This window comes from Lepisma saccharinum, chromosome 4, assembly GCF_977018435.1.
Source record: "Lepisma saccharinum chromosome 4, izLepSacc3.1, whole genome shotgun sequence".
NCBI lineage: Eukaryota > Metazoa > Arthropoda > Insecta > Zygentoma > Lepismatidae > Lepisma > Lepisma saccharinum.
Genome location: NC_139232.1, coordinates 74668973 through 74692586, shown reverse-complemented (window position 1 = coordinate 74692586; position 23614 = coordinate 74668973).

Genomic DNA, 23614 nt, shown 5'->3' with positions numbered 1-23614 from the left:
ATGTGGCAGAGAGAGTTTGAGATGTTTGATTGAAGGAATTGCTGTAAAAGTTTTGATATAAATGTAAAAATTAACTGTCATTCCATGTTTGGAAGTGGTTGGAAAAACTGGCTTTTTGGGGAAAAAACAAGTTGTTTTTTTCTCCGTAGCTTCTTTTGGTTGAGCTTTTTCACAAAAGTGTCTCAAATCAATGAAAATGCAGGAGTTGGCAGTACTTTTCCTGTTGCATGGTTTTCGTATATCTCCGTACTGTAAAATAGGCACTCATTTCTAAATATAAAATACAATTTACAATATGAAATTCGTAGCTAGATATAAACAGTGTTTTTAAAAAAGCTGTTTTTTTTTTTGAATGGGCTGCTCTTTCAGACTGTCATCTTCATATTTCGGTAGGCTTATTAAATATATCTATGTAGTATAAAACTATTCACATAACTAGAGTAGTTTTGTATGTGTTTTTAATATAACTAATAGTATGATATGATTTTCAATGATTGAATTTGTTATAGGATCATTTACATGAAGCAAAAAATAATATACTGCTCTATCTTTTGAGAATCTAGTATGAAATCTCTTTACATTAATGTTTGTGTTCAGTAAAATACATTTGTATTCTGGCTTTCCAGTACATAATGTATAATTTGTTTAAATGGCGGCTAAACCTGGACACGGATCAACTAGTGATGTAATTTTGCTACTTGTTGCAGTGGTTCTGACCTTTGAGATCACAGCCCACTAAATTTATTTCTTATAAGTCGATGCCCTGATCCCAAGAATTTCATTCATAAATACATTTCTGATCTTTAAAGTTTGTGTAAATTAACATGCACTTTCAATGAATATTCAATATTAATATATAAACTATGGCATAATCATAAAGAGTAATAAATAGTTCAATTCTGTATAGGCTTGCTGTCAAATATGAAATTAGATTTAAATTAGTTGTCAACCCCTGGGTGCAACGGACCGTTTGTTGAAATGCACTGGCATTAAAACTGAAGCAGAAGCAAATAAGACTGACTGCAAATGGCCAAAAAAATATTTAAGAGATCGGGACTGGACCTACAGTTTGAAATTAGATCTGAAGCACTCTGCCTCCATTGAGGTTATTACAAGGCAAGAGCATTTACTTTATTCCACTCCAGAGGTCCATTTATTATTATGAAAGGTATCTTATATAAAAAGCTGGCCTTTTTCCAACAACAGTACTTGCAAATTGTTCTCTCTGATTTGCAGGCTAAACTAAATCTTAATCTCAGATGAAATAGCTAATAATCTTGTTAAGTATAGAGAAGAACATTCAGACCAAAGCAACGAATGGTAGGGGAGTTGTCACATTGAAACCATTTTATTATTGAATCACTGCTTCCTTTGCTGATTATAATGGGTGTTTCATAAAGTGCGCAGTTTTTGAAAATGCAATAACTCTGCTAAAATTGCATGAAAGTTGGCATTTTGTTTTTATTATTTTAAACATTCACTACGATTTAATAATTTTAAAGTGAAAAGTGTCCGGCATATGCCCGTATGCGATTTAAAAGTGAAAAATGATGTCTGGCATATGTCCACCTATGTTTTGTAAGCAAGCAGTAACTCTATCTGTGAAGTTCACCATGACTCTTGAGCAGACGTCTCTGTTGAATGAACCAATTACCTGTTGGATTTCCCTCTTCAATTCGGGGCTTGTTTGAAATTTTGGTCAGGAGGTGTGATTGGCCCCTTTTTTTTTGAAGATGGGAACGAAAATGCAGTTACGGTAAACGGTCCAAGTTATCGGAACATGATCAGAAATTTTGTGTGGCCTGCTCTGGATGAACTGGATACCATGAGTATGTGGTTTCAGCAGGATGGGGCTACCTGTCACTCATCCTACGAAACAATAACCTTACTGCAAGAAAAGTTTCCAGGGCGCATGATCTCACTTCGTGGTGACCAGGAGTGGCCTCCGAGGTCTTGTGACCTCACCCCTTGTGATTTCTTTTTATGGGGTTATGTGAAGTCACAAGTGTACATGAACAAACCTCAAACAATCCCCGAATTGAAGAGGGAAATCTAACGGGTAATTGGTTCAATCGACAGAGTCGTCTGCACAAGAGTCATGGTGAACTTCACAGATCGAGTTACTGCCTGCTTACGAAACGGAGGTGGTCATATGCCAGACATAATTTTTCACTCTTAAATCGCACACAGGCATATGCCGGACACTTTTGACTTTTGAATTATTAAATCGTAGTGAATGTGTAAAATAATAAAAAACAAAACTTCAACTTTCATGCAATTTTGGCTGAGTTATTGCATTTTCAAAAACTGCGCACTTTATGAAACACCCTTTATATGGCTAGTTATTTATTAATTATAATAATTACAGAAATTAATATCATGAATAAAATATAATAAATTATTACATGAGTGTGTCATATATTTTATCATTCCCTAAAACTCTCAAAACCCATGACATTTTTATTAATGATTTTTTGTTTGTAGAAGTGCAGTTGTTTATTAAATATAATTATTACAATAATTACCATCATTACCAACTAATTGTACACTGTCACTGGCATGAGTATCTGGAATGAGACGCATTCAAAGATTGCACATGATATGTCCACCAAGTGCATGTTGCCTCCTAATTGCATTACATTTATGTTTTTATGAGCAGAAGTAATACAGAAATATTGGGAACATTCCAGGGAACCATGTAATTTATTTTCAAACAGTTGAAAAATCTAAAAAATAAGAGGTGGTTGGATTGCAAGCCCCCCTCCCCCTCGGTAAGCTAGGATTAAAATTGTAGCTGAACCACTATGCAATATGTGCCCACTGAGATTGGCCAATATATGTCTCTTGGCTGCTGCATCATGTAAATTTTTGTAGCTAGTTGTAAAATATGTGACAACAAACCTGTAAACTCATAACAATAACTTCAAGTGAAATAGGTTAGCTGCATTTGGTAAAAAGCCAAAATTTCTGTTGTTTTTCTTTTAAAAAAAGCCTGCTTTTTATCAAAATAAGAAACCATTCATTCAAAAAGCTAGCTTTTTTGCAACTCCATAATCTCACAAGAAAACTTGGCATGTTATGCAGTAGGTTGTTGGATAGCCCAGAATGCCAAAATTTCATCTTCAAACATTGGTCAAATCACAATTTCCCGATAACTTATCGATCACTTTTCACATTGTTGCAACATTTTTATTTTCAAATTAAATGTCTTGCAAATTTGTGCAATATTCCTGATTGTTGATTGATTGAATTGGCTTATTTTACTTTGTATGTCTGCCACTTTTGACTAATCGCAAAGATGGGGATGCTGAAATTGATGAATGGACACTCACAAATACCTATGCCAGGCTTTGGTCCGGGACCCTTGGCATCATAGGATGTTGTGATAACTACTCCACTCCACCATGGAGGCAGCTGGAGTATTCTTTCTGTGATGAAGTTGGTCTTTTTTGTTGATGAAAGTCGTCTTTGTTTAGAGGCCCTAGTGTGGCATAGGTATTCTTTTGCAGATATTATCTTATCACACACAATATATTTTAGAAATAAAATTGAAGTTAAGAATATTTGGTATATGGGAACTAGAAGTTAAAAAAATCTGGGTTGTTGTTATTTTACTGATGCAAAATATTTTTCTTTAAATGAAAGTTCTGACTAGAATGTTAATTCCAAATTGATGTTACACATGACCCTATTTCCTTTACAGGAAGGAACTGAATGTTATTCCACTCCAACATGAGGATATATTGCAGAACCTGCAATGGAATTCTTCCGAACTACAGAAAAAGTGTATTTAAACAAAAAAATAAATAAAATAAAGGATATATTTTATGAAAAAATGTATGTGTAATTTTTGGACTTCAATGCTGACATGAATTGCTTGGTTGGTTGGTTGATTTAGTGTTTTAAGTTCACTTTATGCACAGTAAGTCTAATCGGGATTTGACCTACAGTTTAAAGTGGGATGTGAACCACTATGTGCCTCCACCAGATATCAAACTTGGGATCCTTGATTACAAGGCAATGACGCTACCACTGTGCCATCGGGAAAGCCCTTGGACATGAATTGTGCCTGAGCACTCACTGGCATCATAGCTGTGTCAAAGTATGTTTATTTATATTTGTTTGATTGTTATTGTTGCTTTAAATACACTATACACAGATATGTACCTCCACTGTGTATCGAACTTGACACCCCTTGATTACAAGGCTCTCATTTATATTTCTTACAGTGTAGGCTCAAACCGGCCAAACATCATAAAAATTGTCTGGCGTTTTCTCATTTTTGTAATGTTACTTCACAAAAATTCCTGAAATTTAGTTTCTATCCATTTTGCATTTGTCTCTTGTGAACTGGTCATTTCTCCCAGATTTTTTTAATTTTTTTTTTACTGGTTCATTAACTGAATCTCTTTCATAGTCAATGTGTGTACATTCTCCAGTTATGTAAGTATAAGAGACATTGTCTTCCAATTCAGGTTACTTTAGGACCCTTTGCATGATCTCCAGAGGTATTTCAAGTTTACAGAATAATGCATAATACTATTAGAATGCAGACTTGTCAAGAATTTCAAGTAGGTACCTACAAGGTTTTGATAAACTACAAACATGCAAGTGTGCTATTTAATTATTTTATTTGAGATGAAAGGCTGAAGTCACGTCTTGATTCTTTTGTAATTAACAGGCATATTACAAAACAGAACAATATGTTCCACCAGATTATACCAGAATTTACACATGGTAATTTTTAGTATATGGAAGTTATATACTTTAAAACCACATACTCAATTTGTAACATTTGAAATCTAATTTGGAATATTGCTGTGTAATACTGATAGTTTGACCACTGTGTAGGTTGAAAAACCATGAAAGTTGAACATATATGTTACCCCTGAGAAATGCAGCCAGAATCGAATTTTCAGATGACCATGATTCTGCAAAATGTTTTACATCCTGCCAGCCTCTCTGGATAGCGACTGGAGCATGATGCTGATAACATCACTCAAATCCCATCTTCTTCATGATATAGTGTTACAAACCAGGGAGAGCTTTATTGGAGCATGTAAAACACTATTTTATACAAATTTGATGTTATTTTAGAATTTAGTGGTCAATATTTTATTTTCACTGTTTTTTTTTAGCTTACCTGTTATATGATATTAATGAATTCATATCCAGTACTTTCGTGCAGTTTTTCTCCCCTTATATTAATTACAACAATTAAGACATGTGGTCAATTCATGAGAGGTAAAATAAATACATTTAGATATCTTGCCTAAACCTAGTTTTCTAAGTAGAATCCTGTGAATTCTATTTTCAGGAAATTATTTACAAGCAAATATTGTAATAATTTTTGAAGGGGCTTAACCCCAATAACCCCCCTCAAATATGCAATCCATGAATACATGCAATGTAACCACATGTAAAATACCATTGCAGTAATGTAACTGAAATATTATGCAACCTGATGGAAATGTCTCTGAAATGTCGGTAATGTTACATTTACATGTTTCTGTAACATTATCAATGTTGTGTTATGTTCGCGGACATTTCCACATTATTGAAACTTACCCGAAACATTTTTGTAATGTTCTGCAACATTGCCGCAATGTTACAATGTTTCACTACTTATGTGTTGCTAACGTATCTGAAACCATGTTGTGCTGTATGGGTTAATCCAGTCGTGATGCACTTGTAAGAGAGTATCTGCAGTAGCCTAATTGTGTGACAGGCGTCCACGATGCGTTGCTCAAGATGAGGCCGATCACGAATTTTCACCGCATACACAACTTGTTTCAGATGACCCCAGAGATAAAAATCTAGTGGTGATCCAAGATGGCGGCCACATTCCTGACCTACCTCAAAAGGTTCGCCCCCAGCCCCATTCCTTGCTTACTACCTCAGATTTTTCATTTTTCCTTCCGTTTTCTACTTATTAGGGTGTCCTGAGACTTTTGACTCACCCTGTATATCGTACTTATGGTATTCCAGTTGATGGCTACACACAAGAATTTCGTTATGCAATTTATGGTGACTGTGTACAGTGGCACTAGTGTTGCCCACGGAACGAAACGGGACAGGCTTTTAAAAATTCGAGGCGAGACGAGATTGACTGTGTGTCCCGAGACAAACGAATATTTTCGAGACGAGACAGAGACGAGACAGAGACGAGCAGTGACGTGCACTGAGGAGTAGCTAGTCTAGCAGAGATAGATCAATCAATCTCAAATCTCTAATTATTTTCAAATCACAATATTTATTGTTTTGTTGAAGCCACAGTTCATATGCAACACTTTTTTTCACGCGCTTCTCGTCCCTCGGTGCGTTCAGCGGCCTAGCTCGCTCTTTCTCCACCTCACAGTTCCAGGTAGAAACGGGTTTCCGAAGGGAAAGGGAAGATTTCTGCCTCTACCTCCCTTGACCCCTCTTCCCCGCTCCAATGGTTGAAAGCCCGTGCTTTCAGGTACTCCAGTCTATCTCCTATAGGACAGATAGGGGATTGGATTCAATTCGCTTCCTTTGTAAATCCTCTAAAGAACTAAGGGGAAATTTTTCTGCAGTACTTCTGTTCTCTGTATTTACACTACCTTTTACACGTTACAATATGTATGTATAATATGGGATGTACTTTTATTATTTATGCAATTGGAACATCTTAAGTGCAGACCAAATTTTTATGCTTTTTTAAAATATGGAATATATAATGATTAAATAACAAATATTTGCTCACGCTCTCTCTTGCTCTCGTTTTAGTAGTGTTTTATTTAACTATACCAATCTCTTGGACTCCAATAAAAAAATGGATAAGCTAAACAATCATAAATACGGATGTATTTATTTGGGCAAGTGAACGCACGTTCTAATTCTTGTTGTTGGTTTGGTTTTTTTTACTTCGCTTTTCTGCCACATTTGGTTATCGCGAAAATGAGGATAAGTGAAGATATGATGAAATTGATGAAGGGATCTCACAAAGAACAATTCAGGCCGGAATTCGTGACGAGCGTGCATTCTTGTTCTTATGTGTTGTACTCTGCCTGCAGTGAACAATGAAAAAATTAGAAATTAAAAATGTATCCCAGAACTCAAAAAGCCAAATGAATATCATTGAAGAAAGTAGAAAAAAGGTTTGTTTAAAAGTGTTTTTGTTACCCATCGCTTTTTCTAGCTGTATAGATTTAATCGGAATAAGTAGCTAAGAGCTTGGAAAGTCGTGAGGGACAATCATTAACAGAGAATTCTAGGCTCCTGATTTCACAGTGCCCTGCAGATTCACTGGTGGAAATTATTTGTATTTTCTTCTCTCTTCCATCGCTTTAGCTAATTTCTGCCATGACAACGAACGAAGATTGGTTGCAAAGAAAAACTCATGCAAAGACCAGGGCTCAAGCCCGGATCCTTCAGTAACGAGACCGTGAGATGGGGAAATTAGGGAAATCAAGCAATGCAACATTTTTGAAAAAATGTTAATCATATATAAAGATGGTATTTCAAAAATTCAATTGAAAATTACTACTCAGGAAAAATGAAGTTTGCTTTACCGATACCCACGTATCCGAAAGGTTAGCGCCTTCCTCACATGTTTGTGGTCGGCCGACCTCCGTGGGGGAGTGCAAGTGGTCCCGGATCTGTACCTGATGGAGGTATACAGTGGTTCGGATCCCACATTAAACTATAGGTCTAGTCCCGATTAGCCTTTCTGTGTATAAAATGGACTTAAAACGTCAAATCAACCAACCGTGGGGGAGTGGTTACCACAACGCGCTACGACACCAGGAGTTCCGGGTTCGAACCCCTACCTGGACATGGGTGTTCTTTGTGTTTGTCCCTTCATTAATTTTGTCGTATCATCTTCGCGATTAACCAAATGTGTCAAAAAAGCGAATCAAATCAAATCATTCATTGATTGACTGTTTGATTTGGTTTATTTGACTTCGCTTTACGCCAAATTTGGCTAATCGCGAAGACGATACGATAAAATTGATGAAGGGACATACAAAGATCATCCATTACCAAGCCGAGATTCAAACCCGGCATCTCTGGCTCAGTAGTCAAATCAAATAGTTTTTGATTTTCGAAAGTGGGTGGAAGTTATGTGTACAATTTTTTGTAGCCATTCCTAACTTTGCAATTTTTCCTGTATTTGACGTTCTTCTTTTAGGAATACTAGGCCCTAAAAGGGGGGGATTATGACCCGTTGGGCATGCCACTCATTGCTACCCCAAGTGTCGTCACCGCACGTCACTGGAGACGAGACAGCATTTCCACGAGACGAGACAGGCCAAAGTCTCGTCTCGTGGGCAACACTAAGCGGCACCAATTTATATGGAGCCCGTGCCCACACAATATTTTGTGATTTTTTTTGTGAACTTACAATTGAAGTGTTTGAGCCCACCCAATATATTTGAAAAGTTGGCGTCCCTGACCGTGTCTCTTTTAGATGCCATACGTTTGGTATTTTTTCAGACCTCTGATGTTTCACAAGTACTTTGGCATCGAATACTAAAACTGGGCTGTGTTTTTGACGTATATTGGGTCGCGTCGTCGTTTAATCCTGTTCGAGCGCTTGTTGAGACCTGTAGTGTTTTGTTGTTTCTTGAAGAAAGAAAGTCGAGATGGTCCTTGATCGACTCGTGTCAGGTTCAGGTTTGAAGGATTGGTCAAATTTAAATATTTCAGAAAGTAATTATTTATGATGGAATTTGCTATATTTTGAGACTCTTTACAAACTATCATTGTATATGCAAAACCGAATTCCTTCAGTTCTTAGAGAAAAGCAAGAAATTGACATGGCTACTCTTGAATCTTTGAAAACGATTGATTCACCGTGTAGGAGGGCGGTAGTTCAGGACCATACGTTCGAAAGCATTTTTTAAAATCTTTGGTGGACAATATGGATAGCCGGTTTGAAGACGTTTCGTTTAGCATGTAGTCCTATTAAATTCATGTACAAGACATTTAGGTGATTGTGAACGTGTGTTTTATGGTGACATGCCATGTGAAATTTAATGTAAGTGAAAGCATGTGTGCATCACTAGTTAAAGATTTCCACATCTACAAAGACAATTCAAAATACATTTAGACCTCACTCAAGGTTTATGTGAATTCAAACGAAATTGTACCAACATCTACAGCTGAGATTTTGTGGTTCTCACATCGGTCTGTACTTTGGGAAATTGGGAACTAGTTTATTCGTGTAATTGTGTAATTCGGCACCGGTTCGCGAGTGCGGGGTAATCGTGCTATATAAAAGACAACGTACTGCACATTTGCTTCATTCCTTCCGGACACAACAGGAAAATACAATCGTGTTGTATTCACCGATAATATGCTCGAAAACGCAATTGGGGGGTGTTTTTCACCAACTTATTAGGCGTCTTCGTAATTTGCTTCCCGTTTCCTCAAGCTCCGACAATGGAAAAAACAGGACTTCGAAACACCTAAATCCCCACCAATCATGACTGCTCGATACAGACGACGTGGTTTTCAGCGTTCCTCATCTGATACGGATCTGACAGAAATACAGGGACCACACACATTACAAGGATCGACTGTTCCAAACTTCCGCTCCAGAGAATCACTTCATAATTCCACGAATTCGCTCCCGGATGCCATTACGGCCCCTAAACTACGGAAAACCGAATCTACAACTAGTGTTTCCAACAAGAGGCCCCGTGATAGTGGCGATTCATCAGGTGAGGATTCCCGAGTGGATGCTGAGGGCTTTCAGCTCAGCAAGAAGACTGCAAGGAGATTACCGATATATCAGCCATTATCCACCCCACTGAATAATCAATTTAGTGCTCTTCAGGAACACGAAACTGAGGATGCTCCTGGTGAAAAAAGGGATGATACAACCACATGAAATTCTATTCAAGACACCCGTCGAATAAAACCACCACCTATATATGTGTTTAACCTTAACAATTTCTATGCCCTCTCCCAACACTTCAAAGCACTTAAAATTAATCCTACAATATACCATACTTCTACTGGATCAAAAATTCACTTTGCCACTATGGAAGAGTATAATATTGCTATTGATAATCTGAAAAGTCATAATCTTGAAATATGCAACCGGTACTCAAACAGGGTTTCCGGTACTTCGAGTTGTACTGCAAAAACTTCCAAAGGATACAAATATCATGGATATCGGCAGATTCTATCAAGAACTAAGGTGCGTTGCAAAATGATAAGAACGGTATGGGATTTGAACATATCGTGGGAACGAAAAGGAAACAGGAAACGAAAGTGATGCAAACTGACAGAGAGAGGATAGCATGTTATGAGAAACGCGGTACTGTTCAAGGAGACGTGTATATGTAACAGCAGGCAAGGTCGAAGTCAAAAGAGCGTTGCAAAATGATAAGAACGGAGTGAGGTTACCCCAGTAGATGTCGTTGCCAGTGGCTACAGAGGGCGCTGTTGCAACTAGCGTGCAGATCGCGAGGTATTAATGCCCTGTTGAGGAGTACGACAGCATTGATGAAGGTGTAGAATGGGCCGTCGAGCAGGATTGTCGGAACGTGAAAAGGGGCAGATATTGGCATATAATGAAGAAGGAGTGTCTTCGAATGAGATTGCACGCCGAATTTGTCGCAGCGCCTGTGTGGTGAACAATTTCCTAATACTTGGAGACAGGTATGGAATGAAGAAAGCACCGGGAAGGCCGCGGAAATTGACACCCCGACAGGAACGTGACGTCCTGAGGAAGCTGGCTACTGGTGAAACATCCCTCAGACAGTTGGCTCGTGATCCTCATAGCCATGTGCATCAATCAACGCTATCACGGGCTGTGAAACGCAGCAATCTTTTGCCAATGGCATTGGTGGCGATCAGTTGCGTTTTCAGCAAGACAACGCCACTATACACACTGCTGAGTCCACTATCTTCTGGTTTCTGGACAGGAATGTGCATGTCATTGATTGGCCTGCGATTTCCCCTGATATTAACCCCATGGATAAGCTATGGGGTCCTCTGTGCCGTTCAGTGTACGCCAATGGAACCCAGTACAACAACGTTCATGACCTGAGGAATGCTATCGTTGCTGCATGGGATGCCCTTGATGCTAATCTATTGAAAATGCTGGTGGACAGCATGTGTGATCGGGGTCTTCAAAATGGTGTACTGCCATGGTTCGTGTATTGACTATTAAGGCAGGTCTGGGATGCAACAGTAAACATGGTCACTTTTAAGGTTCGTTGCTTTGTACCTTCTCCTTGCCTGCACATGACTTCTGGTCAACACGTTTTCTCTTTCTGTACATTAGGTGAGCATTGTAATGTTCTGTGTGCCTGTACCTGTAACTTAGTAAACGTGTCACACTTACTTTTTGATTCGTTCTTATCATTTTGCAACGCACCTTAGGTTATGATGTGCTCAAGGTACCTCAGTTGAAACAGAAGGATCTAAATACCCATAAACTCATGCCATTAGCTCTTTTTCTGCTGACCATTAAAAATACTGAATTTGCTAAAGAAATCTATAAAGAACCATATTTTGAACAACACCGTGTGGTGATAGAGGAGTACCACCCACGACAATTTATACAGTGTTTTTAAATGTCAGAGACTTCGACATGCCCAACAGAACTGTAATGCCATAGCCAGTTGTGTCAAATGTGCTCAATTACATGATACACGGAAATGCCCTAAAAAAAGACCGTACATCACCTGCTAAATGTGTAAACTGTGTAGGTGACCACCATGCTAACTTTCGCGGTTGTCCAATTTTCCAACGTGTACAACGAGTGCATGAACTCTGCAAAAATGGTGTACAGTCTTCTTCCGACACTCCTAAGCAATCACCTCCTTCCTTACAAGACCAGACAACTTTCCCTCCACTACCAAACACTAGGAGTTATGTTACTGCTGCAAATACAAAAACTAATACAAGAGGCCAGGAATTTAAGGACATTTGGACTAGCATAAAAGAAATTTTCGATTTCAGGGGTTTTCTTCACAAAATTGAATCTGGTCTACAGCGAATTAGTCATGCCAAGACAATCGTAGATAAGTTCAGTGTTGCCATGGATGTTTTGGATAACCTTTTCGGAAATGGCCCGTAAAGGTACTCCGATAAGTAGAACATTGACGTGTTTTCAGTGGAATGCTGATGGAGTTCGTACTCAATTCCTGACTTTCAAACAATTTTTACATGAATATAATGTTGATATATCCCTGGTGAATGAAATGCACTTGAAACCCCGTAATAAATGGAAAATTGCAAATTATACTATCTATAGAAACGATCGGTTCCCGGGACGGAAAGGAAGTACGGCTGTAGTTGTGAAATCTTCGCTATTTGCACGTCAACTTCCAAATCCAGCTCTAGAAGCTTTAGAAATCACAATAATTTAACTATTAACTACCACCGACCCACTAATTTTGATAGCAGGATATAACGTTCCAGAACAGCTTATTCCTATACAAGAACTAGAGACTGTTTTTCGCTTGGGCCGCAAAGTGATTTTAGCTGGTGATCTAAATTGTAAAAACCCTGCATGGAATTCGCGTGTAGTGAACCGTGGAGGTGCCTCTCTTCTCCAAAGTGTCCAACAATTGAACTTGCCCATTCTTGCCCCAAGAGAACCCACTCATTATCCACGAGGATGTGTTGGATATCTTGATATATCAAAGTGTAAATATTATGACTGGTCCCTATATTATTCATGATCTAGACTCGGACCATCAACCAATACTCTTTGAAATTGTTCATCATAATTTATTGAAGCCTCCTCCTCCAAAATATCACGTTACAACAGACTGGGATGCTTACACTCGACAATTATTGCATATTATTGACTTGCATTTAGCTTTAAAAACACCAGCCGAAATTGATTCGGCTTTACAAAACCTTACAGCAGGCATACAAACTTCTTATCTTCACTCGACTATCAGAACCCCTCAGTTATACAATAACTATGGCTGTCTATCCCGTGAGGGTATGATGCTCCTGAACTGTAAAAAATATTTCCGACGGAAATGGCAACAAACTTATAACCATCGCTACAAACAGTTTTATAATCAATTTCACTATCGATTTCGCCGATATCTCATTCGGCAGCGACAGGCAGATTGGGACACCGAATTCTCCGGGATATCAATGCAGGATAGTAGATTCTGGCAATTATTAAGAAATTATCTGCGAAAGAATCCACAATCTGCTGCCTACCCTCTCCAGGGTCCAAATGGCATGGTGTACACACCAGAGGAGAAGGCTGAAGTGTTCTCCACACATCTGGAGGACCAATTCCACACACCAGATCAACCGCATAATGGAAATTATATCCAGAAGATTCAATATCGACTGGAACAATTACGTCATGAACCACTCACAGCTTATCCACTTCTCACAACCCCTCAGGAGGTCAAAGGTTTTACAAATCTTCTTCGACCTGGTAAGGCACCTGGCTTTGATACTATTACTACATTACAACTGAAGAACGGCTCCAGAAAATTGTTAGTTTTTCTAGCAAAAGTCTTCAATGCTATATTCCTTACCGGCTATTATCCATCAAGTTGGAAACTAGCAAAAATAATCCTCTTGCCAAAACCAGGAAAGAACATTCTTCTACCACAGAATTATAGACCTATAAGTCTTCTGAGCCATGTTAGCAAAATCTTTGAACATATACTACTCAGACGATTACAAGCTGTGGTGGATGAAAAAGGTTTGCTACCGTATCGTCAATTCGGATTTCATCAACAGCAAAGTACAACTACGCAACTGGTCCGAGTAGTGGAGTATGTTACAGGAAACTTTAATCTCAGTATTTCTCGACTCCGAAAAAACCTTTGATCGAATTTGGCATTCTGGATTAATTGTGAAACTATCGGAATTGCGAGTTCCTATTTATTTGGTGCAATTATTGGATCAGTATTTACAAAAGAGACAATTTCAGGTGCAATTTTTAAGTGCTCGATCTACCGTTAAGATCATACATGCTGGTGTCCCTCAGGGAGCTGTTTTATCTTCACTTCTGTTTGCTTTATATACCAGTGATATCCCTGCTACTCATAGATGCATGTTAGCTACCTATACAGATGATGTTGCCATCTTTACAAATAGCCCTTTACAAGAACTATGCTATAGCAGGATGAGACAACAACTATTAGAGTTGGAAGATTGGTCTACTCGCTGGTGCATGAAGTATAATTCACTGAAAAGTGCTGCGATTTTATTTACACGTCGACATACTACCAAAGATTCTACGACTCCAGGGATCTTCTATACCGGACAAACCTTTTACCACATATCTAGGAGTGATTTTGGACCGAAGATTAAATTTCCATAAACACATCTCAACTGTGACAGCAAAAGCACAAACTCGAGTTGGACAATTGTACCCAGTTTTAGTTTTCCGAAATCCTACCTTGAGACTGACGACTCGTTTGCATGTGTATAAGATGATGGTACGTCCCACACTCCTGTATGCAGCACCAGCTTGGGGTCATCTCCGACCTTCAGTCATAAAGAAATTGCAGATTATACAGAATAATGTTGCTCGACTTATTACTGGTCATAGCCGAGATACTCGTATCTCACAAATCCATGAGGACCTTGAACTAGATTATGTTCAATCTGCTATATATGCCATGTGTTACAACTTCTGGAGCCAGATCCAACAGCATCCAAATCCAGCGGTTCGGGGCATTGGAACTCGACCACAGGTCCGAATGTCCCACTCCATGCCCCGAAATTTTGAACAAATCTAAATTCAAAAAAGCTATTGTATTATTATGTTATGTGCTACATATTCTCCCTGTTTATGAGTACTTCAAAGTACTGTTTTCAATGGAGCGAATTAGTGTTCCTTGACAGTGCAGCTATAAAAGCACATATTGTGATTTTGTTGTTTCTCTGTTACTTATATATCGTTATCATTATTATTATTCTATGTGGTTATTTATGTTTTGTGTCTTAAAGTGATGTGCAAAATGTAGCTTGTGATTAGAACTTTTCATCAGTGCACCGAACTATTGTATGGTTTGAAAAATAATAGTGATTAATTCCTTCCTCTGTCAATGCAAAATTATAACAAGGAACTCAACAATGTCAAATTAGTGAAATAATACAGATGAACTATTGTCCAAATCCCTGGCAACAGTCGATCCGGTTTATAGCAAGAGAAATGTTGTATATACACTACTTTGTAAGAACATGATAGTAAGTCAAGGGCACAATGGTCCCGATACTTACAAAAAACCTGTTAATAAAGCATTGGCATTGGCATTGGTACAGCTGAATGTGAAGGAGGGTTTAGTGCCATGAATCTAACCTTTACTGATCAGTGAGATTAAATATTTGCTAGGATCATAGAATGCATCGCCGTAAATCAATTTCGGTTGTTGGTGTTTTATTTTCATGAGATATGAGCTCCAATTACCATTTTAAACCTTAGTTTTAAAATGTATTCGAACACAAAAATGGTTATCGTTGGATCATTTTAAGTGTATTTCCGACTCATTACTGCCTTCATATGAATTTTGAATTTTCTAAACGTTTCTGGGGGGCTGTAGCGCTTTCAGCCCAACCCTCTGCGTACGCCAGTGCATTTGCGAAATCACAATAATTACTGTGTTACGCTTATCCTCTGAAGAACACGTTCTCTCGTTATTTTGTTGGACATTCCCAGTAATTGCCGTAGCTGCAGCCAATAAAACATAGAAAGCAATATTATTTGTATCAAAATATCGCTTATTCCACCATTCGGCCACAGGCGGAACCTCGCCCTTTAATAAAGGGAAATTAATGAAGTTTTCTTAGATACCTCGGGGGGTAGGTCGCCCCAGGTTCCCCTTTAATCCACCCATTGCAGAGGGAAATACTGGGTGAAGGGAATTTTTAGTCTTTCATGGTGTGGGAATTTTTCGTCTTTCATGGTGATTGTAATGGGAATTTTTTGGCTCTGGTTTCATTGGTAAATATAACTGTGAATCAAGAGGATCGTCATCATGCTCCCAACAATTTGCAATAATTAAGTTACCAAATATACTAGGTTTTCGGCCTTCCAAAGGAAGAACATTGAAAACAGATTAACTGTGTAAAATATAATAATTTTATATGTCTGGTGTTAACGCGAAGTTATTTGATATCTTTAATATGTCGTCTGCTAGAGTGGTAACCAAAACAAGAATCTCAACGACGATCTATCACTCTGATCTATCTTCATAATGTTTTCTTGTTTTGCTGTTAGGCATAACAGAAAACTTCATACACAGGTTAGTATATATTCACCAGAAAGTCAAGACATAATTTAAAATATACATAAGATTTCAATGTGAAACGTATTGTTGCCTGATGTATTAACGTTAAAAAAAAAAGTAAATGTTTATCACTAACTAGAATAGTTTCAAGCGTTTTACAGTCGATTCTAGAATTTTTCTATTCAGCAATTTTTCAGTCTGTTTTTATGTAGTGTATTAACACGAGTAATTTCGTAATCGTTATGTAAACGAATAGTCGCATTTCGACCTTGACTTCAATTTATGATGTGCACTTGCTTGTAGTAATTCTCATAAAATGAAGGTTTTTGCTTCGAGATCCGAATAATAATTGCAGCCTGTGGTGTTAAATATGTTGAGCCAGTAAAGTGCCTAAATTTATTTCCTTTGATATATGTGTAGTGTGAGTATGTGTGTGTGTTTGGAGCAAGTTTCGAGTCTGCTACCGTGGCACATTGGTCCACCCTCGATTTACCCGAAATTTCACACTTATGTCTTGATCACACTGCCATCCAGAGCAAAGACGAATGATACTGGTGTGCAGAGTATAGTCGTTAAAAGTATATTTATTTGTATTTCTTCAAAATTCAAATTTACTCCTACACTCATTACCCTTTCCGGTAACAGTTTCATACATCGGAGACACATTTCTTCAATTTTACACAAGAAACTACTTACGGAAATGGGTACTACTTTACTATACCGGAGACACCTATCAATGATTTATTTTGCAATTTTTTACATTGCTAATGTACTATTCTGCATTGCAGAACATTTCTCTAGGTGAAATAATGAATTTCTAACGAAAATAATGTATGTTTCTTACATTAACATTACTGTTGTTCTTTATTTCCCAAAACCATCCACAGGTAGCCCCAAAAACCATTCACGTTAGCCCAAAAATTCACGATAGCCCCACGAACCATCACGGGGATGAGGTATGCCTACTAGGTTAGGTTAGGCCTGTTAGGTTAGGTTCCATTAGCACTACTTTCATTGAATTTAGCATATATGGACAAACATCGAAATTACAAATTCCTACATCATCTTCCACACCCGGCAACAACTTCACGATGCATCCTCGACACGTCATCTTATAGCAGCAGCAATAGCACGTATTGTGCTCTCGTGCAGAAAGCAAATGGCGGCAGCAGCAATAGCGTGTCGGAAATAGATTTTCGTAGAAAACCACATGCATTCGCATTAAAAAACTAAAAACTACATTCCCGAACATCAACAACGCTACAGAAAATTATTTGCGTAAGTACTTTCTCCTGTAAATTTGAAGAAATCCGTCTCCGGTATAGTAAAGTGTTACCCGGAAATGAGTTTCTCCAAGGTTTACAACGTTCGTCGAGGTATTTTCTTTCAACGTGGAATATATTTGACCGGGAAATGATGTATTTTTCAAGAGAAATATCTCACTGACGCAAGATTGCCATTGCTTTCATTTGCTTGCCCTACGACAATCTGGATGCTGTGTACGTTTGATGACGTAAACCCCTGTCAGTTCAACCCCCTTTTTTTTTTTTTTTTTTTACTATGCTTGCCTAACGTAACCAAATCTAACCTAACCTTATTGGAAATGGTTCATGGGGCTATCGGTCAGCTACCGTGCATAATGGTTCGTGGGGCTATCCGTCAGCTACCCGTGCATAATGTTTAATTTGCACAAGTGACGAACACGATAGTAGGTATTTTTCAGTGCAGAAGGTTGAAACACTGCATACCCACAACGTGAGTGAAGATGTGCCCATATTGTGTGTTCCGGAAGCGAAGAAAGGAATAAAAAAAGCACTCAGAATGTGAAAAATTGTGTTTGTTTTTGTGTAAAAAGCATAATGCCACCTTGAACTATGTTCCGCAATACACAATTGGTAAGTACGAACCACGCGAAACACAAAATATCCGATTTTAATGTGTCTCCGATCTATGAAACTGTTAGTCATGGGCATCCAGAAGGGGGGGGGGGGGGCAAGGGGGGACTGTGGCCCTCCCCTGGAAAATGAAAGTCAACCAAAAATTATGTATTTCACACATAAAATTTCATTTTAGCCACAATAATATGTGTTAATTATTGCATGAACACCATAAATTCAAATTTAAGCAATGTTTTTTTAGGGAACAACACTCTTTTGGGGGAAAATGTGACTTTTTGGCCCCCCCTGGAAAAAAATACCTTCCTTGCCCCTCCTTGGAAAAAATCCTGCGGACGTCCATGGTTACAGTGTGAGTATGTGTGTTTGGAGTAAGTTTCGAGTCTGCTACCATGGCAGATTCGTGCATCCTCGATTTACCCGAAATTTCACACTTATGTCTTGATCACACTGACATCCAGAGAAAAGACGAATGATACTTGTGTGCAGAGTATAGTCATTAAAAGTATATTTATTTGTATTTCTTCAAAATTCAAATTTACTCCTACACTCATTTCCCATACTCTAAATGTCTTCCTCATCCTTATACTTCAGTTTTTGTTTTACTTGGATGCCTGCATTGGTATTTAATTTCTGTTATATCTAATTAATATGTAATGAATATATACAATAAATAACCATTGTTATGGTATACTAGGTCAAATTTTCAGAGTATGCCAATGCTTTAAAAAAGGAAAGAAACGTGAGGAGCTCTATGGGGAACTGTCCTGATCAATGCCTTACGAGAAAGACTTCATAGACTTTGATTGCATGCAATACAATGTGTTACATCATAGATCACAACATATTAGCCACACACTAGCAAAGGTTTGTTGTATAGGAAGCCCCTGAGCTACCGATTTCAAAAATTCCTCAGGGACTTATGAAACACACTATACATTGTGTCTAGAAACTCACAGTATCAACTCTCAAACATGCTCTGTATATTTATGCAGGAAAACAAAAGAATTTCAGTTTAGGGGTCAGTTATTGTGGTATATTATCTGTAGTACAAATATAACAAAAATAACACATTTAGGGCAGTACCTTTTTATGGAAGGAGCAATATCAATTATTGTAATATTATTTAGAACATGTAGATGCAAATGTTTTACAGATTTGTTTAAATGTCAAGTTATGTTACAAAGAAAGTAAACTTGGTTAAATTGCTAACTTTCTTAGAACATAAGGTAAGCAACATGCCATATCATTGATTAATTTAGAACAGGTGTTTTGGAAGTTATTTGTCTTGGTGGTTTTTCTGGTGCAAGGTTTTGAAATTGCCTTTGCAGGGGTGGAAGAAATTGGTCATTAATGGCAGTGAAAATAAGTTTTTCATGTGAGGTCTGCAATTTGTCAGTTTCTTCTTTTTTTTTTAATTGTATTTTTTTGTTGTCACATTGTGGGGATACATGATAACGTACCAATGAAGAGACACATTTTCTTCAGTACAATTAAGGACAAACATTCTTTTTATATATTTTAAAAATAATATAGGTACCAGTTTCATAGATCGGAGACACATTAAAATCGGATATTTTGTGTTTCGCATGGTTCGTACTTACCAATTGTGTATTGTGGAACATAGTTCAAGATGCCATTATGCTTTTTACACGAAAAAAAACAACACAATTTTTCACATAGATAGTTATTTCTTTGACAGAATATGGTAGGAAATCTTGACTACCGTAGTGGGCATGCAGTGTTTCCAACATCCTTGACCAAAAAATACGTACTATTGTGTTCGTCACTTGTGCAAATTGTACATTATGCACGGGTAGCTGACGGATAGCCCCACGAACCATACATTGATAGCCCCACAAACCATTCACGGATAGCCTCACAAACCATTATGCACGGTAGCTGACCGATAGCCCCACGAACCATTTCCGATTAGGTTAGGTTTGGTTTGGTTACGTTAGGTAAGCATAGTAAAAAAAAGGGGGGTTTCAAACACTGACAGGGGCTTACGTCATCAAACGTATGCAGCATCCGGTTGTCGTAGGGTAAGCAAATGAAAGCAATGGCAATTTTGCGTCGGTGAGATATTTCTCTTGAAAAATACATCATTTCCCCGGTCAAATATATTCCACGATGACAGAAAATACCTCAACGAACATTGTAAACCTTGGAGAAACTCATTTCTGTAAGTAGTTTCTTGCGTAAAATTGAAGAAATGTGTTTCCGATGTATGAAACTGTTACCAAAATATAATAGTAACCATTCTTGTATTGACAAATTAGACCAGCTATGGAAGCATATCTTGAGCATTGGATTTTCACATTTCCCACCTTCCGTAAATCTAATACCATAACTCATGTAATGTGTTTCTTTTTTAAGACCATGCAATGGCTGGAGTCAATTTATGTGGTTCCCAGGGAAGCGAACTGAAAAGATGGACAACAAGCATTGATGAGTTGTTATCCAGTAACGAGGGGCAGAGGCAGTTTAAGGATTTTCTAGAGGTGACATGTATGGAACAAGATATTATTCACTTGGATTTTTTTAATGAGTGCCAGTCAGTATTAAACTGTGAAGACACATTACTTAAAGCAGAATCTGTGAAAAATGAATATATTGATCAATGTTTAGTTAACTTAGATATGGGGGTGCAAGATTCTATTAGTAGATCTATTAGACAAAGAGATGCAAATGCTGTTAAAAATATTTTTACTATTGCAAAGAGTAAAGTAAAAGACCTTCTCTTTGATAGTTACAATGCCTTTGTAAACCACAAGCTACAACAACATCAAACACATTGAAAAGCTGTAAACTCTTAGATATAGCAAGAATACTAATATAATTTTGTACTTCGTTTGTACTTATTTTCATGTAAATAAATAATAAAAACTATGTCTCTTGTTGGTCATTCAAAATATGCAGGGTGACAGTGTTTATATGTCATTTTCAAACTTTTTTTTTTTTTCAAATGTACTTTATTCATCATAATGAGTGACAAGCACAGTGGAACTTCTCAACAACAGACGCAATAGGTAACGTATTTTTAATTGGCCCTGGAGGATAATTTTCAGTGTCCATGTCAATTCCCTGAACTATCCCTCTGAAAAAACTCAGCAATGTTGCTTAGCCTTTTCATGGAATCTTGAAGCACACTAAGCTTACAGCATAAATATTTGTTTGGAAGACTAGAATTATGTTGCAGAGAAATTGTGATCTACCAGCGGAAGATATGATTAATATGTAACTCCATGATCATGATTTGTCTGTGTGTGTTTGAAAATATAACCAATGGATGCGAGCTAACATCGCAGCTGATATCAAAACCAACCAATATGGCCAATATTTGAATGCTCCATTACAATAAAACTGATCCTTACTCTGACTTATTTGATGAGAGTTTTTGGTTTTAAATAACTTTCTAACAAATCCCCACAAACAACATTATTATTGTTAACCCGTAATGGTTGTGGCATGGTCACTGGGACCTGCAGCCTAGAACAAAGCTCTCGTTCTTGGAAGCAATAACATGCACTTGTTGTGCGATGGAAACACATATGTTAACAAGATTAACTGCATTTATTACACAAACTCACAAACAACGTAACACTTTACATTATATCGAAACTACGTTCACCATTCCAGCTTCTGTTTGCACAGACTCTTGTCTAGCAACAGTAGCTTGTTTCTTCTTCCTCTAGGAGGCAGCACTACATTCCTCCCAGAGTTACAAAAAAAAATAATTAACAAGGGTACCCGTATCTGTCAGGGGGTACCTTAATCCTGGCCGATCTTCTAGACACATGAGGAGCGTATATTGGTCGTGGAGCAGCGTCAGCGTCTTGGGGTTGATGGGACATCAACGTCTGGTTGAAGTGGGGTAGTTTCGGATTCCGAATTTCGATTCTCCGCCGCGCCTTCTGGTCCGGGTGGACTATCATCATCCCAGGTTTCTGGATGGTTTTGTTGTCTGTGTGTCCTGTGACGAATCCAACGTGAATGTACCACTCTTTGAGTTCCATCGGCAAAGCGCACTTTGTATAGGTGAGTTCCACCCAACCTTTCTACAATATCTGCCTCCTTGAAGTTAGGTGACAAGTGCTTCGGTGATTGAATCCATACGGTTTCAGTAGGTGAAAATGTCCTGTATGGTTTGTTGTGGTTGATCCTAGGTTTCAAGAAAGGAGGAGCTTCTGTCCTCTCGGCATCTCTATTATGATCACCACGTATACAGTTCCACCATGTTCTTGGACTGAAGGTGAGGACTGAGGCTGCAGGAAGACTACGTTCCTCTCCCAACCGGGAATTCCTCAAAAACAGCAGGTACTCCGCTAACTTTGCATCGAACTGTAAAGAAGTCAGATGTGGATGTTCATGCAACACCTTCAACATGCCAGTCTTCACCGTGCGTACGTACCTCTCAGCAAGCCCGTTGCTAGGACTGTGGTACGGCGGTATTGTGATGTGTTCAATCCCGAACTGTTGGCAAAAGGAACGGAACTTTAGGCTAATAAATGCCGGACCATTATCCGAAACTATTGTTTGTGGAATTCCGAGAGTCGAGCATGACTGAAGAATCCAGCGTATGGTATCTGGTGTATCTATCGACGATACTGGCCACACATCTATCCAGTGACTGTAAGCATCCACAAGCAACAGGAACTTCCTCCCAGCCAAGAAGAAATGGTGTACGTGGAGTCTTTGTCCTACGTATCTAGCTTCCGGCCACCTATTACCTGAACTTTTCTTGACTTTCGGACTTGATGATTGACAAGTTTCCTCTTCAACTAATCCTTTCTTGTTAAAAGATAATCCGCTATCCGATGTATGTGCAGCATCTTCACTTAACGGCACGTGTATGGTGTTCGACATCGGCTTCATTACGTCTACACCAGTGTTAGAAGAAATGACTGGATCTGAATTCGACTGCGAGTGTTGAAGTTGCTCAATCTCTGTAGATATCCCTACCATAGAACTTGCCGACTCTGAGCGTAACAGTAGCGTTCTCCAGTCCGGAGTAACGATATCTAACCAGGTACGACCTATGAGTGGATAATTTAGATGTTCCTTGCACAAAATAACAGGAAGTGAGTAAGTCGATCCTGAGTGTGTAAGTTCCAGTTCAGCCTGTCCTTGCACTGAAAGAGCATGTTTCCCTACGCCATATATTTTTATATAGGAATGGTTAATATCAGTCATTGGAAACCAGTTCCTGAATGAATCCGCTTGGAACAGAGTTACGGCAGATCCTGTATCGAGCTCACATTGAATAAACTTGCCGTTAATAAGTAAATCTTTTAACATTGGATTCTTTGATAAAGAATAATTGGACGTAGGTGACCCGATGATGTGTGAGTCACAACTGTATGAGATGACACTAGGTAACCATGTTGTTTGCTCGCCAGGTGAAGTATGAGAAGTTGACATCTTCAAATTTTCGATTTCAATAGTTTGTCCTACGTTATTATTACTATTGGGCTTCTGTTTAAGCTTCTCTCTCTTCCTACACCGCTTTTGCCA